Below are 6,352 nucleotides of genomic sequence, written 5' to 3'. Positions count from 1 at the left end.
ATGGAATCATTTCCATCTCCCCTTTCTTCCTATTTCATTCCACTCGTCCTCTCTTTTCTTCCTTCATCACTCTTCCTTTTTTCTTCTTGGCATGGCGACGTCACGGAACGCACGCCGCAATTCCGAGCTCCCCCGTCGTCTCCCATATTAAATGCAAAGGGTCGCCGAACGGCGACCATCGACGACGAGGACCTGACACATTTTCTCAATTGCTCATTATTAAGTATCTAGCAAATATTACCCAAAAGGTCGGCCAAGTAGGTAGTGGAAAGCCAAGTACTTAACCCAGGACCATAACATCACATCTCACCTTCACGAGCCAATGACCACTCTAGTGATGGCCCACTCTAGCGACGGCCTACTCTAGCGATGACCCACTCTAGCGACACCGCTAGGTCGCCCCCTCTGGGATTCGAACTCGCGATGTGGGTGTCTGCTCTGATACCAAATGTTAAACACCTAGCCAATACTACCCAAAAGACCGGCCTGGTAGGTAGCGAAAAGTCAAGTATTTAACCCAGGACCATAACATCACATCCCACCTTCACGAGCCGATGACCACGGCGGCCCACTCTAGCGTCACCGCTAGGTCGCCCCCTCCACGAGATCGCCCCCTCCAGGATTCGAACTCGCAATGTGGGTGCCCGCTCTGATACAAAATATTAAGTACCTAGCCAATACTACCCAAAAGACCTGCCTGGTAGGTAGCGGAAAGCCAAATACTTAACCCAGGACCATAACACTCACTTCAAAATCCGGATCTCATCTTGCTGGATCGATGAAAAGATCGTCGGAGAGACTATACGGCTTTGAGGAAGTCTCGTGTGAGGAGGAACGCAACGTGTGCTAGTAATTCTATTGGTGTCAAAAGGAGGAAAAGGAGGAAGCAAAGACATTAATGGAGGGAATTTGGCCCGACGGATTTTCGAATTTCAGGTAATTGTTTGTTTACCAATTTTCATTTTGACCAAAGCACATAAGGGGCTGTGACCGCCAGCAACCACAATCATTCCAATGCGAATTTAGTTCTATTTTGCATGCATCGATCTCAGGTAACTAAACTAAATAAAATAATACTAACTCAAAATATTGATTATTACAAATTGACAAAATAATATTAATTTGATGTGTACTCTATCGCCTCCTGTCATTAATGGATACTCTACATAATACTAAAGTTGATTTTTGCTTCAAAAGATATAACAACAAAATTAACATTAATGCGAAGTTTTTTTTTGTTTGTTTATGTACTAAAAGAGTGATTTTTTGTCTTGAAATTTTCACTAAAGAATATCTAAGCTTCCATCCCAACTATAAATTGAAAAGAAAAAAACGCTCTCTCTCCTCATTTTCTTTATTACGGTTCAGTTCTATATTACGGTTTGGAACCGCAAACAGCACTTGTATATGATGAGCCTTTTAAGAATTAACGCGACGTACCCCGGTTGCAGTCGAAGTACAGAAGAGCTATGGAGGGAGATAGAGAAGGTCGCACGCAGAATCACGCAGTCACTAATTGAAGCTTCTGGCAGAAAATCATGTGAGGCTGGACAAACGTTCGAAGAAATGGCTAGTCCAGTACTCTGAGTCTACAAGCATGGCCGCACTATACCGGACAATCCGGAACTGAGTTCTCTAAAATCCGACGTTATCCGAATGCTGATAAGAAGATCCGACTACCCGCACGCCTTATGCATCCATGCATGCGATGGGGCATCCGAGTTTCATGTCTCTACTCGTCGAGAATCGGTTGGATGTCTTTCTACCCCCGACAAAGAAGCGCTCCTTGTGGCGATCAGATGCAGGTACAACCAATTTATATAGCGTTTAAATCTCTTTGAGTGCCAACTAATCTGGAAAAGCCAAAATGGAGATCTAATTAAAGTGACCGCGCCATCTCTTTTTCAGGTATGGACCGACGGCCTATTTAAACATGCGGTGGGAAGACCCCTTTTCACGTCGAAGACGAAGACCCCATATCGATGGCGTTCATTTATACTCCGACGACCGCCGCGGAGCATCATGAGTCCTGTTCTTCAGGAAGCAGCCAGAAGATGATTTCTGCTAGGCAGCAAGTCGTAGTGACAATCTGCCTCACGCTTGTCTATCATCCCTTCCTCCAGTTCCATAACATGATGGCAGTGACAAAGTGAGAAATATGCGATTTTTTGTTGCAGTCAGCAGCGAGGGATGCCAAGAGTGAATCCAAATTTTTAGGTTGCACTCGGTTTGATTGAGATGCCTTGCCACTGGGGATCTATACGTTCGACTGTTATTTCCCTTTTTCCAAACGACAGAAAACGCCTTTACGTGTTATAACCTCCAATAATTAACTTGTAGGCTCTTCAAACTCGGCCGCTCCATACAGCCAGGGGATCATAAACCTCCAATAGCTCATCAGTAGGAATGCTGGACGCAGACCTGATTCTTTCTGCCTGCATTGTGCTTCCTGTTGCGGACCCGATTCCAAAGTGAGGAACCGATGAGGAAAAGAAGAGGCAGCCGTTGACCACTCCCAAAACTTGGTAACAGGCAAGAACGTCGCTGAAAGTCGTGACTAAAGAGAAAGTGATCAAATTCAGCACGATGGACCAGGTGAAACGAACGATCTTGATGATGAAGATGGTAAACCATTAGAACATTGTCAAGCTTCACGAGGGGATTGGAAAGAAGGGATACAATGGCGCTAAAATGGATCTCTGGTCCTTATTTGACAGGCTTCATCTCCGAGGAAAGCAAACCCCTGATGAACTTGAAATGGAAGATGGAGATGAAATTGATGCGATGTTGCACCAGACAGGGGGTGCGGATGTGTTTGCTTGATTGCAGCGAGATGGCGGGAACATGGAGCAGTAGCAGATCTCGCCGCCGTCGCATAGTCGGCGACTGTCAGACTTCTTGCACAGCGTGAATCTCAAATATGTGAAACTGGGTTATCATTACTTGATTACCCATTTGCTGACTCTATTGTTGATTCCGTTAATGGAGAAGATTCTTGTGGAGGCGAGCCAGACAAACCCGGAGGAGCACTCCTACCGCCTCTGCGTCTTCAAGGTGAATCTATCACCAGAAGCTGGACCCCACTATTATTAATGGGGTCACCTAGTTCAGCGATCTCACTCCAGAGGTGTTCGAACGCAATTATTTGCGGTGAAGTTCAGTCTTTCCTAAAGGAAGCCCAGAAGGTTCTAATTCTATCTACCAACAATTTGCCAATTGAGTTTGATTGGGGAGATCGTGGGGCTGGTACTCTTGTTAAGAACCAAGGTTCTTATGACTCATGTTGGTCTTTCAATGCTAGTGTTGCGCATGAAGGTGCTAATTTCATGGCGATGGGGAAATTGCTTAGCCTTAGCGAACAACTACTTGTGGATTGTGACCATCAGTGTGATCCATCCAAACCCAATGCATGTGACGCTAGATGTAATGGTGGGCTGATGACCACTGCTTTTGAGTATACACTCAAAGCTGGTGGGCTAATGCTAGAGGAAGCTTACCCTGCTTAGCCTTAGCAAGTAACAACTTGTGGATTGTAGCCATCAGTGCAATCCATCCGAATTCAATGTATGTGACGCTGGATGTAATGGTCGGCTAATGACCCTTGCTATTGAGTATACACTCAAAGTTGGTGGGCTAATGCAAGAGGAAGCGTACCCTGCTTAGCCTTAGCGAGCAATAACTTGTGGATTGTGACCATCAATGTGATCCATTTGAACCCAATGCATGTAACGTTGGATGTAATGGTGGGCTAATGACCACTGCTATTGAGTATACACTCAAAGTTGGTGGGCTAATGCGAGAGGAAGCCTACCGTGCTTAGCCTTAGTGAGTAATAGCTTGTGAATTGTGACCATAAGTGTCATCCATCCGAACCCAATGCATGTGACATTGGATGTAATGGTGCGCTGATGACCACTGCTTTTGAGTATACACTTAAAGTTGGTGGGGTATTGCGAGAGTAAACCTACCCTGCTTAGCCTTAGCGACCAACAACTTGTGGATTGTGAGCATCAGTGTGATTCATCTGCACCCAATGCATGTGACGCTGGATATAATGGTGGGCTGATGACCACTGCTTTTTGAGTATACACTCAAAGCTGGTGGGCTAATGCGAGAGGAAGCCTACCCTACTTAGCCTTAGCGAGCAACAACTTGTGGATTGTGACCATCAGTGTGATCCATCTAAACCCAATGTATGTGACATTGGATGTAATGGTGCAATGATGACCACTGCTTTTGAGTATATACTTAAAGTTGATGGGGTAATGCAAGAGGAAGCCTACCCTGCCTAGCCTTAGCGACCAACAACTTGTAGATTGTGAGCATCAGTGTGATTCATTTTAGCCCAATACATGTGACGTTGGATGTAATGGTGGGCTGATGACCACTGCTTTTTTAGTATACACTCAAAGCTGGTGGGTTAATGCAAGAGGAAACCTACCCTTATATAGGAACTGATTGTGCTCAGTACTAATTAACAAGACAAAGATTGCAGCTTCTATTGCTAACTTTAGTGTTGTTTCCCTTTATGAAGACTAGATTGTTGTAAATCTTGTGAAAAATGGTCCGCTTGTAGTGGGTATCAATGCAATTTTCATGCAGACATACATTGGCAGGGTGTTCTGCACCTAGTTTTGCTGCATGAGATTGGATCATGGAGTGCTTTTGGTAGCTATGGATGATATGCTCCCATTAGACTCAAGGAGAAGCCATTTTGGATTATAAAGAACTCTTGAGGGGAGAACTGGATTTAATTTTGAAGACCGACTCAGACCGGATCGGTTTGAACTCGGTTCTGAACTGGATTTGGACTAGACCATACCAAACAAGACTCTACCTAGATCAGATTTGGACCAAACTCAAGTCAGACCATACCAGATCAAACAAGACTCGACCAAGACCAAATTCAGACCAACTTCAACACAGACCAAGGCTCGACCTGGACCAAATTCGGTCTAGGCTTGACTGAGACCAGACTCAAACCTATCCCAGGTTGTCGAGATAATACTATGAGATAAACTAAATAAGATAATACTAACTCAAAATACTGATTATTACAGAGTGACAAAATAATATTAATTTGATGTATACCCTATCACCTCCTGTCATTAATGGATACTCTACATAATACTAAAGTTGATTTTTGCTTCAAAAGATATAGCAACAAAATTAACATTAATGCGAAGTTTCTTTTTTTTGTTTTTTTATGTACTAAAAGAGTGATTTTTTGTCTTGAAATTTTCGCTAAAGAATATCTAAGCTTCCATCCCAACTATAAATTGAAAAGAAAAAAAGCTCTCTCCTCATTTTCTTTATTACGGTTCAGTTCTATATTACGGTTTGGAACTGCAAACAGCACTTGTATATGATGAGCCTTTTATGAATTAACGCGACATACCCCGGTTGCAGTCGAAGTACAGAAGAGCTATGGAGGGAGAGAGAGAAGGTCGCACCCAGAATCACGCAGTCACTAATTGAAGCTTCTGGCAGAAAATCTTGCGAGGCTGGACAAACGTTCGAAGAAATGGATAGTCCAGTCCTCTGGGTTTACAAGCATGGCTGCAGTATACCGGACAATCGGGAACTGAGTTCTCTGAAATCCGACGTTATCCGAATGCTGATAAGAAGATCCAACTACCCGCACGCCTTAAGCATCCATGCATGCGATGGGGCATCCGAGTTTCACGTCTACTCGTCGAGAATCGGTTGGATGTCTTTTTCCCCCGACAAAGAAGTTCTCCTTGTCACCATTGGCGATCTGATGCAGGTACAACCAATTTATATAGCGTGCAAATCTCCTTGAGTGCCAACTAATCTGGAAAAGCCAAAATGGAGATCTAATTAAAGTGGCCGCACCATCTCTTTTTCTGGTATGGACCGACGGCCTATTTAAACATGCGGTGGGAAGACCCCTTTTTCATGTCGAAGACGAAGACCCCATATCGATGGCGTTCATTTATACTCCGACAACCGCCGCGGAGCATCATGAGTCCTGTTCTTCAGGAAGCAGCCAGAAGATGATTTCGGCTAGGCAGCAAGTCGTAGTGACAATCTGCCTCACGCTTGTCTATCATCCCTTCCTCCAGTTCCATAACATGATGGCAGTGACAAAGTGAGAAATATGCGATTTTTTGTTGCAGTCAGCAGCGAGGGATGCCAAGAGTGAATCCAAATTTTTAGGTTGCACTCGGTTTGATTGAGATGCCTTGCCACTGGGGATCTATACATTCGACTGTTATTTCCTTTTTTCCAAACGACAGAAAACGCCTTTACGTGTTATAACCTCCAACAATTAACTTGTCGGCTCTTCAAAGTCGGCCGCTCCATACAGCCAGGGGATCATAAACCTCCA

At 44.3% G+C, this 6,352-nt stretch overlaps 2 pseudogenes; both read left to right on the top strand.

The window, feature by feature from the left end:
- On the top strand, positions 1–2,823 carry LOC137940750 (uncharacterized; annotated as a pseudogene).
- Positions 2,824–2,982: 159 nt separating this feature from the next.
- LOC137940749 (cysteine protease RD19A-like) lies at positions 2,983–3,506 on the top strand (annotated as a pseudogene).
- Positions 3,507–6,352: the final 2,846 nt, after the last annotated feature.

The sequence above is a fragment of the Aristolochia californica genome, unplaced genomic scaffold (assembly GCF_029961685.1).
Source record: "Aristolochia californica isolate CCGP_79_NKW_82.1479 unplaced genomic scaffold, dmAriCali1.0.hap1 SCAF_9, whole genome shotgun sequence".
Lineage (NCBI taxonomy): Eukaryota > Viridiplantae > Streptophyta > Magnoliopsida > Piperales > Aristolochiaceae > Aristolochia > Aristolochia californica.
The sequence above is the reverse complement of the archived record's forward strand: the minus strand, read 5'-3'. Positions and strand labels throughout refer to the sequence as shown.